The following is a 22,097-nucleotide window of genomic DNA, read 5'->3' as shown; positions in this document are numbered from 1 at the left end:
ACCCCTACACAATCTGGCCCAAGTTACCTTACCAGCCATATTGCATATTCCTCCCCCTCCCACACTCTGTGATCAGCCAAACTGGACTTTTTTTCTGTTTCTCACACACAACTGCATCTGCCATCTCCATGACTTTGCACTGTCACTATCCCCATGTACTCCCTAATTACCTCCAATTTATAGAATCCTTCTCTTTCTTTAATACGCAGCTCAAGCACCATGTTCTCCATGAAGCTCTTCCTGATCCCCACAGCTGCTAGTGCTCTCCTTCAAAACTACCTTGTATTTAATTATTTTATATACATTTATATTTGTTCATATTATATTTAAGCTTTATTTATTTTTATATGTCCTTATCTTCTCCATTAGAATATAAACACTTTGAGTTAGGGATTGTTTCAGTCTTTGTGTTTGTATTCTTAGCATCTAATGCAGTGTGTGGCACCTGGTAGGTGCTTTGATAAATACTTGCTGATTGACTTTTTGATTGAGGCAGGAGATGGAATAACATGTATGGGGAATAGCTAGTAGTCCACTTTGCCTAGAACTGAAGGTCCACTAAGGAGAGCAATAGGTTATAAACTTAGAATTGTGGGAGGGGGGCAGTACCAGATTGTTGAAGATTTTAATGACAGGTGGAGGAATGTGTATTTTATTCTAGGACCAGTAGGAAGCCAATTATCATGTTTGAGTTGGGGAATGGTAAGGCCAGATATATGTTTTAGGATTAGCAATTTGGCAATTGTATAAATGATGAATTAGGATGGGGAGATGGTGTGAGCAATAGAAGGTCTCAATATCGGGATTGTTGGAATACTGTGAAAATGTGTCCTATTATGTAGCAGAAAAAAAGAAGTATGTTAAAACAGAAGGGTGGCTTTGAGGTGGGTGGGAGGTTATGCTTTGAACAGCAGGGGGAGACCTGATAATTTTCCTGGGGAGCAGTCAATATGTATTTGATCACCTTCCTTCTACAATCACTTTCCATTTACACCAATTGGCACATAGTAGGAGCTTACTGTTGATTGATTGATTGACTATATAGTCATTTTCACATTGTCTCAACAATTGGAATATTAGCTTTTGTAGGGCAGAGACCATATTTTTTGCCTTTTGATTTATTCCCTCTACTTGTCCCAGTGCCTTACACATAGTAAACTTTTAGTAAATACTTGGGGACTAACGATATGAAATTTAACTCCTTGGGAACCAGCTCAGCAATTGGACTTCACATAACAGTTGCCACCCAATGGTTTAGTATGCTGGACTACAAGACATAAGGACAAATAAGGGGATTCTAGTGATTAGGTTCAGGCAGGGGTCCCTACGTGTTTGAAAAAGAGAAATACTTTTTTCAGCCTGTCTTTATGCAGATCATCTCCAGCAAAATTTCCTTTCAGTTATAGGAGGAAAGACCAGGTATGGGACAATTGTTGTAGTTCAGGTAAGAGGTCATGAGTGACTGAACAAAAGTAGAGACTGTGAGTGGAAAGATGTAATGGTGATGGTGGATGAGATTTGGCAATTTATTAGATCAATCAATCCATAAACATTTATTAGGTACCTACTGTGTGCCAGAGACAGTTAGGTGGTGTGGATAAAGTGCTGGATCAGGAGTCAGGAGCACCTGAGTTCAAATCCAGCCTCAAATACTTACTAGTTGTGTGGCCCTGGACAAGTCACTTAAGTCTGTTTGCCTCAGTTTTCTCACCTGTAAAATGAGGTAGAGAAGGAAATGGCAAATCACTCCAGTTTCTTTGCCACGAAAACTCAAAAGGGGTCATGAAGAGTCAGATACAACTAAATGAATAAACAACAACATGTGCCAGGTATTGTACTAATACTAAGGATGAAAATACAAATAATGAAACATTCTGTACTCTCAAGGACACAGGATTTGAAAGAGATGGATGAGTAAAAGATGACACTAAGGTTTAAAGCTCGGGTAGAAAAAGATGGTTTTGCTTCAAGCAGAAAGGGGGATTTTTTTTTTAAAAAAAAGGTTATTGGAAGGAATATATTGAGTTTCATTTTGGACAAAGAAGAAAATTGAAAAAATTACCTAAAAAAACCCATTCATCTAAACTTATGGAGAAAAAAGAGGGTTTGAATTATCTAAATTGAATCTAAAAATTGTTTGGATAGACATAGGCTGCATCCATTCAGTATCTCTTTTGGTTTTCTTATGGATATTTCCAAAATCATGCTGAACTATTGGAAAGTCTCAGCTAATACAAATAAAAAAAATTTTTTCCCTTACATGATGAGCCTCTTAAGCTCAAAGTAATCAATCAGTTTTCTTCCCCTCATATCTGGATACCAGGGTCAGAATGAAATCATCCTCATGACTCTTTTGCCATGTCCCTATCCCCCCTCTCTACTGCCCAAAACAATCTCCTCCTCTTTCATATATCTCAAAGCCATTGTGCATTTATATGAATTATTTAGATAAATTAGATAAATCATGCTATTCTAAGATCTATTCATTCTAATCCTGATTAGATTAACCACCATTCCCAATGATTTTATGAATACCTTCTAGGTAATGTATTGGTTTGGCTAGCTTAAGGTATTAAATTTATATCTCAGAGAGAGCACACTTATAAAAGAAGGAACAAAAAGGGCATTGAATTGCTCTCTGAATTGGGATACCTACCTCTGATGTTAACTAAGTGAATAGGGTTAGACATTTACTTAACCTTTCTTGACTTCCTTGTCTTCATCTATAAAACTAATGTGGTAAATGAGATAATCTCCAAAGTTCTTTCTAACTATAAAAATCTATAAGATAATATCAATTTTATAAAATAACATGTTAATTTCATTTGTTCTGACAAAGTCTCTTCAAACAAAGTAGTTCATACTCATTGAGAACAGGATGAAGTCAAGCAACCAGTACGACATGTTTTTATATGTATTTCTATATGTACCTTTTGTTTGCCTTTAGAAAATAAGTGGCTTTTTTTCTTTGTGTCCTCTCTATGGCTCTATCCTATCTTTTCAGACTAATTACACATTAATCACCCTCACATACTCTATACTCCATCCAGTCTGACCTACTTGCAGCTCCTTTGAAATGAAATTCCACCTTGCGCCTTCATGCCTTTGCGTAGGATATTTCCCATGCCGAGAATGTTCTTCCACCTCATCTCTGCCTCTTGGAACACCTGTTTCCCTTCAAAGCTCAGCTCAAATGCCATCTCTTTCTAAAATTAGCTTGCACTTATTTGTATTTACTAGGAAGTGTACACAGCTTATCTCCCCTCAAAAAGAATGTCAACTCCTTGAAGACAAGTATTGGTTCATTTTTATCTTTGTCTCTCTGATATCTTGTATAGTTCCTGTCACATAGCAGATGCTTAATAAATGGTTGTTGACTAATTATTTTGCCAGTGAAAAGTCTTCAAAGTAATTACCAATGAATGTGCAGATCCACATAAAACACTGGGACAAAAGACTCAAATGTAATGTCAGAAGCCAAGGGTTGAGTCAGTCCCATGAGGAAGGATCTGTGCGAGTGGTTGTTTGAGTGCTGCCTTTGATGCCAAGGCAGCCCAGGCATGGCTCCTTGACGCTCCATACTTGGCCCATTTCTCTGGTTTAGATGACCTTCACTCTTCTCTGACCAGACATTAGAGCCTCTTAAAGAAGGAGGGGTTTTAGCTGAAACTTAAAGAAAGCCAGGGAAGCCAGGAAGCAGAAGTGAAGCAGGAGAGTGTCCCAGGCATGAGGGAGTGAACAGATGGACTGTCTGCATAAGTCGCATCCCTCCAATGAAAATGGCCACCAAGTGCCACCCAGACTATCATTGTTTGAAGGCAAGGTTAGACTACCTCAGGCCAGACTGAGCAACTAACCAATGGGTTTAGACTGCTCTGGAGATTTGTAGGCTTTGGAAGCTGGGCCTTAAGCTATTCTCTCACCAGAACTACTCTTTCTAAGGCTCAGACATTGGTTCTAACTGCAAAGAGAAGGCTCACAAGCTGTCAAAGAAATATCTTGTAAACATGACTCAAGAGAATAGTACGAGCTGCTAGTTCTCTTGATCTGCTCTGCCCTACTCTTCTCAGCAAACTACAAAAAAATGGAAGGAAACTGATTTAGAGGCTGGAAGACTGAGGCTACAAGAGTTTAGGGGTCCCACACAGGGCCGCTGGGACCAAAGTTCATCAGCAAACCATTCTTCAACTCTTCAGCTACTCGTTCCTCCTATAGGTAGGAAGAGTCACAGTCAATTTTGAAGGAAAATAATAGCATTAGCAGTGGTTTTTCTTTTAAAAATTCAATAAATATTTACAATTTTATTTTTTTATTTGTATTCTTCCCTTTTGTTTTCACATTAACTTCATTTCCCAATATATCCCTCTCCCTCTCTCCCTGGCAGGTTCATTCCTTACAATAAAGATTTTTAAAAAAGAAAAGATAAAAACAGGTTAGTAAAACCAAACACAGCATCAATCAATCCTAACAATATACACTACTCCCTCCCTCTGCATCCTCTCTTCTCTTCTCCAGCAAAGTGCTTGGTCATTATAATTAGACAGAGTTCAGTTTCTATTTTCAACAATTAGTTATTAAGTACCTGCTATTTACAGAGTGCCTCAGGAAGATACCAAGTTTTGCTTAGAGAAGACACAGTCACAAATAATTATAATATGAAAGATTACATGATAAATTCATTAAAGAATTATGAAATAAAGTGTGAACAGAGGCCATAGGATAGTAGATTTATATCTGAAAGAGACCTTAGAGGTCATTTATTCCAATCTTTTATCTTACATATGAAGAAATTGAGATCCAGGGAGGCTAAGCAATTTACTCAAGGTTGCCCAAACAGGAGATTAGAACTCAAGGTCTCTGACTTCTGAGCCAGCAGATTTTCCCACCATAACACATGGAGAATGGTTGTCACATTTTAGGGGAGGATAATAAAAGAAGTGATTTTTAGGCAAAAATATGGTAGGTGAAGAGGGGAGGGACCATTGGACATGCTGAGCATTGTCAACAAAAATATACAATGTGTTGAGGTTTGGGAGGAGAGGACAGAGTAGTCTAGTTTTGGTGTTGATGGAAGGCATTCACATGAGCAACAGCTAGTAATATAGCCTGGTGCTACATTGTAGAGGGCCTTGAATGCCCACTGAAGAAGTTCAAACTTTGTACAGGTAGGCATTCATAGGGTATGAGCCAAGTAGTTGGATACACTCTTCCTTCAGGGAAAAGCCAATGAAAAGGTACCCCTAAGGAGTGACTGTAACCTCTCTTGCACATACACAGTAGAAGGCAAAAGGAAGCTACTCAAGATGTTGAGCAGGACAAGACCTTTACTGAAGAAAAGTTACTCTTTCCTCGGTCTGAAGGACAAATCAGAGATTTTTCTTCATTGCTATGTAGTTAGCAATCTCAAACAACTCCTGGAAGCATTGTGTCTGTGACCTTGGAAGGGAAACATTGAAGGAGATGAAAGACATAGATATTTCTTTCATGACACTGCCTCGGCGGTTTCCAAAACAGAGACAAATGCCAAGGGCTCCAATGTGAGCAATTTTGATGACATTCTAATTTTTCAGAAATCCACAGCCAGGGAGCAAAACTCATTACCATATCGGCCAACATATTTAAAAGAGACAGATGCATCTGAGATCAAAACCATCCTATTAAAGTCACACTTAAGCTAATAAAACACGTCAGCCATATAGTTGAAGAGACAACAGCTTACTCATTCCATAGAAACTATCCCCAAGGGAGTCCTGATAAGAGCCACTGGTGCTTTTCTATTTTCCACTCTGAATCATCTCCATGCCAGTGAATTACCATCAACAATGAAAGCACAGAAAATGGGAAAACTTTCCCAATGTAAATAAGCAGGGGCTATCTGTAGAAGGGCCTTCTTTGTCCCCCTGGTCCATAGATACCAATCTCCTCTATCTTCCTTGTTCTCGTGGCCATGGTCTTAGGGGAAGGAAGCAAACATGAGATTAGACAGACAGGTTCCAAACATGCTATCCCTCTATTGTGTTGATGATAATGTAGCCTATTGTATTTGGGTTGAATTTGAAAATGTTTTCCATAAAATTTAAGATTGCAAAGAAATCATGTGTTGTTTTGCATTTCTCGAAGTTCTGGAGGATGTGTCTGAATGGAAAACTTATGACAGAGAGGGATGAGTAACACTGACATAAGGCAGAGGCTGACTTAGCTTTCTCATTAAAGTCACAATTTGTGCTTATTTGCACCCCTGGCATCTGACCCTACAACCTCTTCTAAGCTTACAAATGATGTTTCATTTACTGTAAATCAATTAAGTGTCCCTGGAGGATTTAACCAGGAACACAAATCTAATTAGATACACCCAGTCCTCCTATTTATAAATATATTCTTCTGACAGCTTCATTCCTTTCCCATCCATCCTATGAACATTTGCCAAAATAATCTTCCCAAAGCACAGATTTGACCATGGCACTTTCACACTCAAAAACTGGTGGCTCTCTATCGTCTCTAAGATAGAAGACAAGTTCCTTAGCTTGGCATTTAAGATCCTTTACTGTCTAGCTCTGGACTGCCTCTCCAGGCTTTTGGCAAAATACTTAGAATCCCAGAATCATAGAATTGCATTATTGGTAGTAGTCTAAAAGGGGCCATTTAATTGAACTCATATCTGAAAAAGAATCTTCTCTACAGAACATTCCAGTTCTTATCCAGTTTTTTAATACCTCCAGTGATGGACAATTCACTACTTTATGAGCAGACCATTCCATTGCTGGGTATCTCTAATTTTTAGCAACTTCCACCCCTCACCACACCATCCCACACATATCGAGCCTAAATTTGTCTCTTTGTAATTTCAACACTACTCAGTTATTGCTTTCTGGGATGAAAGAGAAAAAAGTTCATCCCTTTATCACATGACAATCCTTTAAATACTTTCAGACAGTTATGAAGTTCCTCTGAGTTTTCTCTTTTTTAGGACACATGTCCCTACTCTTTCCTCATGTGAAACATACCAGAGATGCTCCATCATTCTGGCTGCACATCTCTGGGCATTCTCCAGGTTATCAGTATCCTTGCTAAACAGTAGTGGCCAAGACTGGGTCATATGACCAACAAGACGGAGGACTAGATAAAGGGCCAATCAAAAGTCTTTCAAGAGGGAGATGGGAGGAAACTATTCTGCAAACCCCAAGACATATAGTGGTTAAATCTAACAATTCCAATGACAGATAACAAAGTCTGGAAGCAACCAAGAAGAAGACTTTCAAATATAAAGGAAAGGAAATGTAAACAATGCAAGACTATTCAGCATCCACCATAATTGGTGGGAGAGAATTAATCCATGTGTTCCAAAGAGCAAAGGAACTCGATATACCACCCAAAGTGACATACCCTGAAAACCTGAGTCTAACAGTAATAAAAAATATGGTAGCAATACTATCGTTAGGTCTTTTTCTCGAGGTGATCAGGGAAAAGGGAAAGAACTTTTATGTTCTAAATATTTATAGCAGTTCTCTTTGTGGTAGAAAAGAACTAGAAATTGAGGTGATGCCCCTCACTTGGGGAATGGCTAAACTAGTTTTGTATATGATTGTGGTAGAATACTATTGTGTTACAAGAAATGATGAGCTGGGAGCAGCTAGGTGGAGCAGTGGATAGAGCACCCACCCTGAAGTCAGGAGGACCTGAGTTCAAATCCAGCCTCAGACGAAACACTTGACCCTTACTAGCTGTGTGACCCTGGGCAAGTCACTTAACCTCAACTGCCTGAAAAAGAATGAGCTGGTAGATTTTAGAAAGCAAGGGAAAGACTTGCATGAAATAATGAAGAGTGAAATGAACAGAACTAAGAGAACATTGTATACAGTAAAAGCAACATTATTTAAAGAACAACTGTGAACAAGTTATTCTGAATATTATAAATGCTCAAATCAACTACAATGGAACAATGAAGGAAGATGTTATCTGCCTCTAGAGGAAAAATTGATAAATATAATTATGAATAATATAGATAGATAGGAAGGAAGGAAGGAAAGAAGGAAGAAAGGAAGATGGATAGATAGATAGAAAGATAAATTTGTGTCAAATGGTGGCTTTCTCTTGTGTGGTAAGGGGAAAATGGGAGGCACTCAAAATCTAACAACGTAACAAAAAAATAAATAAAATTTTTAAAAAGAAGAAAAAAGATGGATATGTCAATTTTAAAAAAAAGCACCACTTGAAGCATTTAGAGAAAGAAAACCAGACTGGAAGAATCTGTTTGCTTCTCAAACACCCCAGACAAAGGTAAACGGATATAGCAACCAAGAGGAACAATAACAAAATAACAAGAGAGAGACCTTTCAGAGAATTCCTTCTAAAAGTACCCAAGGATTTAAGGGTGAAAGCAGGAAGTAAATCGAGGCGTTGGAAACATTTCTAACATAACCCAATTCTCCAAGCCCCTTACTACAGGGCTCTCTCCTCACTGATGGAGATCAATGCCATATGCCTGCTTCAGAGGCCAGGCAGAGTTGGCCAGAGTGGGAAAGGGGAGGGTTCCAGTCTCTTCAGAAGCTCTTTAATTCTCTCCGAGTCTCTTCAGCTTCTTTGGATTCAGCAGTCCCTGCAGGCAATTCTGGCTTCCAGCTCCAAGGGAGAAGATTGATGATGCCAACCCCACTTCATGTTGCTAAAGGGAGAATAAGACTCTGGGAAGAAACCAAGATGGGCAGAGCTGCCAGTCTTCATCATGTCCCTATCTCCAGCTTGCTACATTAGAGAATTGAGGGAATTTCCCCTTGGGGAAGATCTAGGACTGGACTCTCTTGGATGCACTATGCTACCTCCCTCCCAAAGGGAGAGCTCCTTCAGTCTGTATTGTCTGGTATACATTGCCCTATGCATATTTTCGCTGATTTCTGTTCGACTATTGATTTGGATAAATGGATTTCTTTGCTACTTCTTATGTGTGTTCATTGTAGAACCGAGATTTAATGAGGAGTCAAGCTTTGAATATAAAGCTCGGGTCCTCCTTTCTCCAGGAACAATGAGTGATCATAAGTTTAGCTTGAACCTGAAAACCACCTCCTCAAGACTAACAGTATTAATGGAAGCAGAGAGACACAATTCCAAGCCTACATTCCCTCCCTGTGAGGAGAGCAGAGTGGCCGAGCTTGTGGCACCAAGCTCTGGTTACTTCTCCTGGCAAGAATTAATGTGTACCTTGGAGAATGATTGGGGGAAGCAGAGGCTAGATATATCTATCCTGCCTCCTTTCAAGCCCCCATGCTACATATGGGGGGGTAGCTGTCACTATACTGGAAAGAAAAACTAAATGGTGGTGCCTGTAATTAAATACAATATTTCAGGTGTGCTCTGACAAGGGCAAATTATAGCAGGACCAGTGTTTCATTTATTCCTAAACTTATATTTCCCTTATTACAGATTATGGTCACATTAGCTTTTTGCATTACTGTGTAATGACATTGACATAAATTGAGGTGTTTTTGGTTTTTATTTTTTGTTTCGGTGAGGTAATCAGGGTTAAGTGACTTGCCCAGGGTCACATGGCTAGTAAGTGTCAAATGTCTGAGGCCAGCACATATTGAGTTTTAAGTCTGCTCAGATATTCCAGTTTTTTTTTCAAATTGTTGCTCAATCTCATACTCATAAAATTGATATTTGGAACCTAAGGATATATGACTTTACATTTATTACCATGAAACTTCAGCTTATTAGAGTCCCTCCCTGGCAGTATTCTAGACTAAGATCTTTTGAATCCTAAATCTATCATCTAGCATGTTAGCTATCCTATCGAACTTTGTGTCATCTTTCCCCAGTGCATGCTATGTTCCACCCCAATTGTTCCCAAATCTCAGAATTCCATATCTTACTTTCATACCTTTGCAGAAAACATCCCCAATGGCTGGCATATGCTCCTCTCTTTACTTCTACCTCTTAGAACCTCCAGTTTCTTTCAAGGAATAGCCTATGTGCAATCAGTTGTGGAAAGACTTTCCTTACTTATTAGTCCTATCTCCCACCTCCTGAAATTATAATTCATGCTTATACTTATCTCTTTGTATATTATATCTCCTCCTCCAGTAAAATGTAAATTCCTTGAGAGTAAGGACTGCTTTTGTTCTGTCTTTGTATCCCATCAACTAGCCCAGTGCCTTGCATAAAATAAGAGGTTGATAATTTCTTGTTCTATTCAGTTAATCATATTGACTATCCATCTTCTCTATCAAAAGACTATTATTGGATTGTATTTAAATGTGACAAATGGCAGAGTTCAAACAAAGTTCAGAGAAGTACAGATTTAAAAGATATATTGTAATGTCTGGAGGAGAATGAAATTGGGCTTATAGATGGACAGAAGACAAAGCAAACCTCATGTGTGCAGAATGTGCTATGTATATGTTTTATTTTTGTCAGTTATATGCATCCATATGAGTCTTTTTAGAGGTGTCTCATAGGGAGGCAAGAACAGATATCTCCAGTCTCTGTCCTTACCCTTCTCCAAAGGGGATTTTGATTTCTGCCAGAAAGGGAAGCAGGAGATTGAGGGCAGAGGCTGGCCACTCTGCTTTTTTTAGAAAGAAAAGGTACTTGGTTAGAATTATATCTATCTGCTCCCTTAATCATTCTTAATCTAGGGAAATGATTGTTAGGTTGAATCTGAATTCCTGATCTCTATCCTTTAATGAGAAAGGAGCCTCCCAAACTAAACACCTAAGGCTCAACTTCCTTCCCATTAGATACATCTCCACAATGAACACACATAAAAAAATAGAAAAAAAACTATTTAACCAAACAGATAGCAAATAAAAAGTCAGAGAGGATAAACATAGAATAACATATATCCAGAAAATATATGGAGTAAATGAGGTTTTTCATTGGGAGTAAGATAACCAAGAGAATGAGAGAGTATTTGACCTCAACCAAGGGGTAATTCCCAGAAATATCTAGTGTAGTAAGCTACAAATAGGGGTATGGTTCAGGTGGCTGTCTCCCCTACATGTCAGCTTATTCTCACAGTCTTTATCTCCCTTTAGGAAATGAAAGAGAATCTGGAAAAGTATTTATTAGTTCTCAAAGGTGGAGGGTAGAAGAACAGAATCTCTCTTCTCTCCAGCTCTCACCAACTTCCCTGAAGGCAGGGAACACTGAGCAATCAATCTCCACACCATTTAGGATAGTCCCATGCAAATGGAAATTTGGACCAAGAATTAAAAATAGTGGAAAGAGTCAGAGGACCTGAAATTGAAGTCTGGCATTTTCATTTACTACCTGTGTGACATTCATTAAGTTGCTGGAACTTTCTGAACCTCAGTATTCTCATCCAAATGAAGAGGTTGGGCTAGCTCAGGTGTAGGCATGTGGCCATCTAAGTCCTCAGCTGTGGCCCTTTGCTTTGACTGAATCCAAACTTCACAGAACAAATTAATAAAAGGATTTGTTCTGTAAAACTTGAACTCAGTCAAAAGGCCATACCCAAGGACCTAGAAGGTCACGTGTGGCCTCAAGTCTAGAGGTTCCCCACACTTGGGCTAGATGATCTCTAAGATCTATTTCAGATGGTATAGAATTATTCTAGGATATTGGTGAGTTAGAACATATCCAGAGGAGGGCAGGCAGTAAGACACAGGATCTTGAATTCATTTCATTGAGAGATCAGTTGAAGAAACTGGTGATGTTTAGCCATTAGCCTCAAGAAGAGAAAGCTCAAAGAGAGAAGAGGCATGATATCTGTTTTCAAGTATTTGAAGGGTGGTCACAGAGAAGAAGTTGTAGACTCATTCTGTGTGGCCCTAACAGGTGGAACCAAGAACAGTATATGGAGTTGGATGGGCACCAACTTAGGTTTGAGGTTGAGGTAGGGGAGAACTTCTCCTAATGATTAGATCTGTCCAAAAGTGAAATGGGTTGTTTCCAGAAGGCATGGATTTTCCCACCTCAGACATCTTTAAGCAGAAGCTGGATGAATGCTTGTTGGATATATCACAGTGAGGACTCCTCTCATATATGGGTTGGACTATGTAATCACTGAGGTTCCTAGCAAACCAACTCACAAATTCTGTGATTCTATGATCTATGATCCTAGAAGTTTGTTTTAGCCAACCCATTAATCCACTCTAGCCAATTCCACTACAGTTTCAAAACCCATTTTGATATTGTTCACCTTATCGTTTATTTATGACATTCATAACATTTGGCACTATGGTACTAACTGCTTCTCTGTAGCATTAATTTACTTGATATGATGTTTCTTGGGTATCAACGAACATGTCAGGCTCTGTATATCTATAAGCATAAAAATCGCAAAAGGGATAGCTAGCATAGTTGATGGATGTCAGAATTCTCCAAGTGAAAAATACCTTGATGTCAATGGATTTCACTTTTTTATAGGTAGGCATTATTTCAGTAAGACCTCAAGAAAAAAATGTATTAACTTCACCAGAGGTAGCCAGCATAAGACCCTAATGACACTAAATCATTTATTTATTCATTACATTCATATAATAGTCTTTCATTTTTTTCTCTACAAAGAGCTTCAGGCATTGTACCAAGAAAGTTTAGCTGATGTTAGAGGAATGCTCCCTGGTAGGGAGGAAGGCATAAGGGTCTGAAGAAAAACAGCAGGACAACAGGGCTAAAAGGAATATAGACAGGAGGAGAAATGGAATAAAGGTTTAGGGCATAGAAACTCATTCTGTAATAGGAGAAGATAAGAATGATTGCTCACACCTCCTGCTCTACAAAGTTATTCCAAATAATATCCTAACGGCTGCCATTGAAATGATGAAGGAAGTGTCTGCTCCTAGCCAGATGCTGCTGGAATTGAGCATGAGCATTCCTCATGATTCTGCTAATGGCAGTGAAGAAGAAGGTGAGTATGCAGCCTCCAGAGACTCTGCTTATGACCTGGAAATGGCCGTAAGGCTCAGTGGAAGTAATGATGAGTCTGGAGTCACAGTATGTGGGCTCAAATATTAGCTGAGCTGCTATGACTGAGGCAAGTATGGGAGTCTCAGATTCTTCTTTAATATATGTAGCTTGGACTAGCAGAAATCTCTAATTCTCTCTCTCTCTGTCTCTCCATCTCTGTTTCTGTCTGCCTCTCTCTCTCTCTCTCTCTCTCTCTCCTTCTTTCTTTCTCTGCCTCTCTCCCTCTCTGTCTGGGTGTGTGTGTGACACAGAGACAGAGATAGAGAGAGAAGTAAACCCTTTTAGCAATCTATTAAAAGCTATGGGCCCCTACTCAGATGTTTATAATTGATAAAATTCATAAGACTATTAAGGAAGCCAGTTATAGTGAAATACAGTTATCAAAATAGGGTTTTTTCCAAGTTTACAAGCCCAGGTTTAGAACCCCTGGAAAGAACATGTCTAAGGTTTCTTCCAGCTCTAAATCTACTACCCTAGCATCCTGTATTTCTTAAGTTTCTTTATCTAGTAAAGACAAAGAAATAAATTCAAAGTTTTTATTGTTTCTGTTGCTCACTGTCAATAAATATGGCTGAGTGGCCCTTTACCAGGTTGGAGACATAATTTCTTTTTTATTCCTGTTTTTAATATTTATAATACATCTTTTGAACATTTGTTTCTCTGGAGAAGAGAAAACAACACATCTTGCTTTTTCTTCAAAGATCAATAGATGAATTCTAAATTAGGAGAATTAATTAGTAAACATTTACCTATTGTCACTGGGTAAATGTGATCCCAATTCATTTAACTTCAAACATATTGACCCATCAGAATAAATGTTTAATAACATCTAAATGTCAAATAAAACAAAAAGAGTGGAAAGGAAACCTACAGGAATGAGAGGGTTTGCATTTCATACACATAGCAGGTTCTTATACCTAAGCAGTGAATTAGAAAGACCGACTTCCTCCCCAATTACCAGTATTCTCCCTATCCCCACAATATTTTATATTTGCTCATCCATAAGCATGTTGTTTCCCTCAAAAGAATGTAAGTGCCTTGAGGAGAGGAGGTGTTCTCAGGTTTGAATTTTTGCAGCCCCCCTATCTAGCACTAAGCATGGCTGGCAAATAATAGTCACTTAATAAATGCTTATTCATTGATTAGAATGTAACTACTTTGAAGGCAAGGACAGTTTTCTATGACTATGTATCCCCAATATCTAGTTCAGTACCTGGCAAATAACTCTAATACTACCTTCTGGTGGAAGCCTTTCACAAGCTTCTCTGACCTTCCTCCCATCCCCGCCCCGCCACCAGTGCCTTCCCCTCTGAGATTACCTTCACCCATGTTTTTGTATGCATCTTGGATGTACCTTTTTATTTACATGTTCTGTCCCTCACAGCAGTAGGATGAATGATTCTTGAGGGCAGAGATTGTTTTTACCTTTCTTTGTAATCCTTGAACTTATCATGTTATCCAGCACATAGCAAACCTTTGATAGATTATTTTGATTGATTAATAGGTCTGTAATTTGTTCCTATTGACTAATTAGTTGATTGATTTTGATTGGATCAGAATGAATTGCAATAAACTGAATTAACCTGAATAATTTCTCTGTAAATGATACGATGGAAGAGAATGAAAGGAAAAATTAAATAGAATGTTTATTAAGTGTTTACTATGTCAAGGTAAGGATTCAATGTTTAGAATTCTGGGACTAGAAAGATAAACTCAAAAAAAGACATTCCTTGTTCTCAAAGAGCTTACATCTAGCTGTCAACCTCAACTCCTTTACTCTCTCTCACCCCACCCCATCTAATCTGTTGCCAACTCTTGTCAAATCAACTTTTCTAAGATATCTCTCCTATACTGCTTTGTCTCTACTCCATCCTCATACAGGATCTCATCACCTCACAAATGAATTATTTTAGTAACTTGCTTTTAGGTCTTCATGCCTTCCTTCTTGCCCCATGCCAGTCCATCTTCCACTCAGTTGTCAAAGTGATCTTCTTTAATTGCAGATTTGACCTTGTTATTCTCCTATTCAACAAATTTCAGTGGTTTATTATCATCTCCTGGGTCAAACATATAATCCTCTGTTTACCATTCAAAGCCTTTAATAATAGCACCTTCTACCTTTGCAGCTTTCTTCCATGGCACTCCTCCCTCAGCATATATTCTGCGATCCTGTGACATCAGCTTCCTTTATCCTTCCTCATTCAAGACCTTCAGTCTCTTGAGTCTGAGCATTTTTCATTGCTGTCTTCCAACTTGGCATTCTCACCCTCCTCATCTCTGTCTCCTGACTTGCTTGGCTTCCTTAGAGACCCAGCTAAAATAACACCTTCTATGAGAAGCCTTTCCCAAGTCCTCTTAATACTAGTACTTTCTTTCTATTGATTATCTCTAATTTATTCTGTCTATAGCTTGTCTGGGGAAGCTAGGTGGTGCAGTGTATAGAGTGCTGGACCTGGGGTCAGAAAGACAAGTCCAAATCTGGCCTCAGACACTTACTAGCTGTGTTACCCTGTGCAAGTCACTTAACCCTGTTTATCTCATTTTTCTCATCTGCAAAATGAGCTAAAGAAGAAAATGGCAAACCACTCCAGTATCTCTACCAAGAAAACCACAAAAAAGGGTCACAAAGAGTCAGACACAATTGAAATGACTAAACAACAACAACAAATAGCTTGTTTGTGTGAAGCTGTTTTATTTTGTCTCCCCCATTAGGCTGTGAGCTCTTTGAGAGGAAGGTCTACTTTTTGCCTTAATTTGTATCTCCAGTGCTTAAGACTATGTCTGGTATGTAGTAACATGTGCCATTCTTAATGAATTCTTGTTGACTGACTAATAAAGCACTACTTAGATATAAAATGATGTCAGATCAAATGTTCAAATTTGGAGAGCGCCAGCTGGAAGATGGTGGCAGGAGTGGGAAAGGAAGATGGCAGCATTTATTTTTAACAGTCATCATAAAATCATACACCATGTCTTGAAATTCCTGGTTTTGCCATTTACCCATAGTGGTGACCATCAGCAAATCACTTGAGCTTCCAAGGCCTCCTCTATAAAAATAAAGGGTTAGACCAGTAAATTTCTGAGACCCTCTTCTAACTGTATCATTCTGTGAAGCTGTGATTTTAACAAGAAGAGACTGGCAGAGTGCAGGGTTTGATGGGATGAAAAGGGAAGCCATTCCTGGCCGAGGGAAGAACAAGAGCCAAGATATAGAAGCAGGAAAGCTCCGTGTGTGGGTTCAAGACATTCATCAGTAAATCAATAAGCCTTTATTAAAGACATATTATGGGTCAGGCACTGTGCTAAACACTGGAGAAACAAAGAAAGGTAAATGATGTTTCTTACCCTTAAGGACCTCACAATCTAATAGGGAGGACAACTTGCAAATATTCATGGACAAACAAGCCATAAATAAGAAACATACGATGGAGAGAAGACACGAGAATTAAGAGGAATTGAGAAAGGCTTCCGGTAGAAGGTGGGATTTTAGCTTGGACTTGAAGGAAGCCAGAGAAGTGAGGAGGCATTAGAAAGTGTAATTATCAGAAGACATAACTCCTTCAAAATCACCATTGTCTCCCTCTCCAGAAAGGTGAAGGAAAAGGTCAAGAATTAAGGATAAAAAAGCTTCTGAATGCTCGGTGTGTTCTTTCAAGGAACTCAAAGTTCAGTTGCTAATGGATCTATCACTGCTCTAGCAGAACCTTTGGGCAGAGTGAAGTCAGGGGTCTGCTTTTTCACTGAAAACCATCTCAGGTGAATGATAGAATTTAAATATACTTATAAGCCCTGTAGGTTTTTAACACTTTAAAGGGTGGGGTTTTTATGTTTCTGATGTGCTAAATCCATAATGTTTATTACATAAGAGATATCTAATTTGCTGGTAAAATAACCAGTTGTGCCTTTGGGAAAAATGCTGCCACATTACCCATTTATTTTAAAAAGTGATGCCAAGAATATTTTCAGATTCTTATGTGCTACCCAGGCTTCTGCAGGTGATGGATCCTATTTTTAATTTTACAGCTCTGGCTTCTCCCTCAGCTCCCCTATTTTCTAACACCAGGAGTTATTTTCTTCATGAGAATCCCTCCTGAATTTGTCTTTCTTTATCAGAGAAGGCAAATTTCAAAGTCAATGCCATTTTTACATCTTCAGGTTGGTCTCCCTTGCCTTTTACCTGTAAGTGATTTCAACAGAGGCTTAATTAGCCATTAAAAGCCAACATGCTCTGAGTTTTAATTAATGGTGGCTTGCCAATCAAGCTAATGTCCTTGCAAATTAGCCCCATTCCAGACGTGATTGTAATTTCCAAATGCAAATTTCATTGTTTATCATAAAGGGATTTTTATTGTAGATTAATTTTAATTGTGGCAGTTGCTTTTTAAGCAACAGCAATGATACATTCATTTAACTGTTAATGTTCAGTTTTACACCCAGCCATTGTTACCTACCAGGTATTTTAGGGTCATAAATTGTCATTATTTATTATGCCAAAATAATCTAAAATTCCATTTCCAAATGCATTGGTGAGAAGTGATACGCTGAAGCTTTCAAATAAGCAGATAAAGAAAGCATGAGTGGAAATCAACAAAGGAAGATGTAGTAGAATTATGAAAGATTCCAAATAAGCTCTTTGAGGATAAGGACTATTCCCATCTCATCACCAATATCTGTCTTTTTATCACTACCACCTCGGACAGTGCTTTGCACATGTATTTTTTTTCTGTACCTATTTCATAGACACAGGGACCTTACAATGAATGGTCTCCTTCCACTGCATCTCTCTCCATGTTCTGCAAACCTAGAAATTGCTTTGTAGAACTAAGAATTTAAATGACTTGTCCAGGGTCAAAGTCTAGTCTTGAACCTGCATTTTCCTGACTTTGAGACTTGCTCTCTGTCCACTATGCCATAGTCCCTTTCTGTGCCTTGCAAATGATTAAGTGTTCAATAAATATTTGTTGAATTGAATTGATATAGAGGACTGCCATAAATCCTTCCAATTATTCCACTTGTCACAGAAGCCGCATAGTTTTGTCTTCCTCTAGGACTCATGAAACTCTAACAGCCATGTTTCTCAGTAGGCCATATTTCAATACAAATTCAATTCGAAACATTAAGTCCTTGCTGTAAGGAAGACTAGGCTAGTAGGTGCTAGGAAAGTTCCAAAGTTAACTAAGGCATGATTCCTAACCTCATGAAGTTTACAATTGGAAGGTACTTGTGCTATGTATGTGGGGAAAGTTTGTGAATATATATATTAACAAATATAATATACTGTATAACTTCACTTCCTACTATACTGAAATCTCTTTGCCAATCACCTGGTAATTGCATCTTCATTGGTGACTGCCTATTCCAGACCATTATTCCATAAAACCTTAGCTACCATATTCCACTTTACTCCTTATTCTCAGGCCATTTCCTCCTCACCAACTGCTTTGCCACCATGCCTGACCAATTTACTGATTTCTCCCCCTCCTCTACCATCTTATCATAGAACCACGGACCATGATCAAATCAATTTTGTCATTGTTCCTGGTTGGGTTGTCTCAATCTACTTCCTTATGACTCCACTCAGAAAATTTGTAGCTTGCCAAACCATATGTTCCCTTGCTTATCACCATTCACTATTGTATATTATCTTCCCCACTAAAACATGAGTTTTTGAAGTCAAGGACTGTCTTTGCTTTTTTGTATCCTCATTGCTTATCCTAGTGCTTAACAAATCATATGTACTTAAATGCTTTTTCATTCATTCATAAAAAATGCTACAACAAATTCAAGGAAGAATAGAGTGGGGAGAAATTAGGGAAATTTTCACATAAAAGATAAAATCCAAGTTTCACCTTGATGAATAGGAAATGTTTCAATAGGCAGAAATGGAGATGGGGGAGGTTGCCGATCATAGATTCTATGCTGGAAGGGACCTCAGAGCCCATCTAGTCTAACCTCTTCATTGAATATATGAGGAAACCAAGGCCTACAGAACTTTAATAACTTGTTCAAGGTCACAAAGACAAGAATGAGAATTTGAGGGAATTTGGGAAAGGGACATTTGAACTTAATTGAACAATAGTCTTTCCACTATACAATGCTACCTTCCCAAGATAAGGCAGAAATATATTTTATATACCTACCAAATGGCATCCTTTTAAAATAAAAAAGCCATAATATTTCTATCACCTGCACATTTTAAAAGTAAATACAACTTCATATTAAGTCAACTGGTCTTAAAGGAAAAATCTAGGTGCTTGTTGAACTGTCATAATCCTAAATAAATCTTTAATACAACTGCTATTACCTGGTGCTATGAGAATCATTTTTGAAATTGCCTGGAGGCAGATGAGTGGGTTGTCAGAAATGTTGCTGAAAGAATAAGCTGCCTCAGTGTCTTTCAGTGGAAAACTTTCACCTACTGTTCTTTTTCTGTGAAAAAGAACATCATCAAACATTCACCCCACTGTCCAACACTCACAGGCCTGACATAGAGTTCAGAGCTGCTTGTCCAATCCATGATACTTGTCATACCCAACTCAGTGTTGTAACAAATAAAAAGTTTTAAAAAAAAACCAGTGGCTTCTTGGTTTCTTAAACCTTAGGTGAGGCCTTATCTCAATTTCACTTCTAGTTTGGGTAGATTTTTTTTTTTTATTAGCATTGGATGGAGAGGTGAGGGAAGAGCAATGATAATGGGGATGACAATAATGTGAAATTGCATTGTGAGGCAGCATAGAATACAGAATGAATGCAGAGTTAGAGTTGGAGTCAGAAAGACCTGCCTTCAAATCTCCCCATTGACACTTGGTAGCTATGCAGCTATAGACAAGTCACCTAATCTTCCTGAGTCTTACCAAAGTCTGTGACATAAGGGTAGAGGCTAGCCCAGAGTCCACATGGACATAAACCAATGGTGGGATTAGATAGCAGCAACAGAAGCAACCACAGCTTCAGGAGATGGTAAAGGGTCCTGGCCACTGATCAAAGAGATTATGAGGGAGCACTGTGCTAGCACTGGGTGCAGCAAAACCAGATGGTATCTGGCAACTCCATTTTCATATTTGCACTGCTGGGCCACAGTTTAAGGACATAGGGGAACACTTTTAGTCACAAGGGATTAGAGACCCTGAAGAACATTATTGCTTGTGATTCCAGGATAGCAGGGGCCCTGAGGAACAGTAGCACTTTTGGTCCCAGGGGAGCAGGGATCCTGAAGAGCAGTATCCATTGCAATGCCTATGGGATTAGGAGCCCTTCTTGGGTAAGAACTAGAACCCAGACTAGGAGAGTAGTGACCACACCTCTCTCCAGATCACACCATCTGTGAAGCACTGAAAATTTCCAAACCTCCAGAGCTAGTTTAAAAAAAAACAGCAAAGTGAAAAAGTCTGAAGCTTGAGACAGTGCCCTTCCACCTCCCACACCAGGAATAAAGTCCAACTTTAACATAAAGTTCAAAATCAAGAAATAGGGAGGGGAAAATGAGCAAACAAAACAAAAGAACCTCACCATAAAAAGCTACTGTAGTGACAGGGTAGATCAAGACACAAACTCAGAAAAGAAAATGAAGTCAAGATGGCAACAAGCAAAGCCTCAAAGTAAAAAAAATGTGAATTGGACACAGGTCCAACAAGAATTCCTGAAAGAGCCAAAACATTGTTGTCAAAATCAAATAAGAGTTGCAGAGGGGAAAAAATAGGTAAAGAAATAAGAGCAAAGGAAGAAAATCATGAAAAGACAACTAACAGCTTGCTAAAAGAGGCACAAAAATACTAAAGAAAACAACACTTTAAAAAACAGACCAAATGGGGGAAAAAGAGGTACACAACTTCACTGATGAAAATAAGACCTCAAAAAGGAGAATTAGCCAAATGGAAAAAGAGGTACAAAAAGTCACTGAAGAAAAGCTCCTTAAAAATTAAAACTGATATGAACTGATCCAACCATTCTGGAGAGCAACTTGGACCTATGCCCAAAGGGCTATAAAATGTGCATACCCTTTGATACAGCAATACCACTTCTGGGGCTGTATCCCAAAGAGATCATAAAATAGGGAAAAGGACCCACATGTACAAAAATATTGATAGCAACTTTTTCTGTGATGGCAAAGAATTGGAAATTGAGGGGATGCCCATCAGTTGGGGAATGGCTGAACAAGTTGTGGTATATGAATGTAATGGAAAACTATTGTGCTATAAGAAATGATGAGCAGTTAGACTTCAGAAAAACCTGGAAAGACATGCATGGACTGATGCTGAGTAAAGTGAGCAGAACCAGGAGAATGTTATATACAGTAACAGCCACATTGTGCAATGATTAACTTTTATAGACTTAGCTTTTCTCCACAATGCAAGGATCTAAGACATCTCCAAAAGACCCATGATGGAAAATGCTATCCACATCCAGAGAAAGAACTATGGAGTCTGAAATGCAGATCAGAGCATATTATTTGCTTTTTTTCTTCTTTTTCTTTTGTTTTATTTTTTTCTTATGGTTCCTTCTATTGGTTCTAATTCTTCTTTACAACATGACTAATATAAAAATTTTTAAAAAAGACATTAAAACCAGCCAAGTGGAAGCTAATAACTCCACAGGACATCAAGAAATTAAAAAAAAACTAAATCAAAAGAAGAAAATGTGAAATATCTCATTGGACAAACAACTGATCTAGAAAATAGAAAAGAGATTTTTAAGAATTTGTGGTCTACCTGAAATCCATGATCAAAGAAAAAAACCTAGATATCATATTTCAAGAAATTATCGAGGAAAAGTGCTCCAGTATCCTAGAACCAGAGACTAAAACAGAATTCGAAAGAATCCAGTAATCACCATCTGAAAGAGATTCCAGAATGAAAACTCCCAGGAATATTATAGCCAAATTCCAGAGCTCCCAGGTCAAAGAGAAAATGCTTCAAGCAGTCAGAAAATTCTTAGAAGCTACATATTATCATCTCTCCTTATAGGAATATAAACAATTTAACCTTATTGACTTCCTTATGATTTCTCTTTTATGTTTACCTTTTTATGCTTCTCTTGAGTCTTGTATTTGAAAGTCATAATGTACTCAATGAGGTGGAACTATTTACATTCCTATATGGGAAAATAATACATGTAGCTTCTAATAATTTTATCATTATTAGAGCAGTTAGAAGGATTCTACATGGACAGAAGGT

This window comes from Vombatus ursinus, unplaced genomic scaffold (assembly GCF_900497805.2).
Source record: "Vombatus ursinus unplaced genomic scaffold, bare-nosed wombat genome assembly UNPS02014773.1, whole genome shotgun sequence".
NCBI classification, from domain to species: Eukaryota; Metazoa; Chordata; class Mammalia; order Diprotodontia; family Vombatidae; genus Vombatus; species Vombatus ursinus.
The sequence above is the reverse complement of the archived record's forward strand: the minus strand, read 5'-3'. Positions refer to the sequence as shown.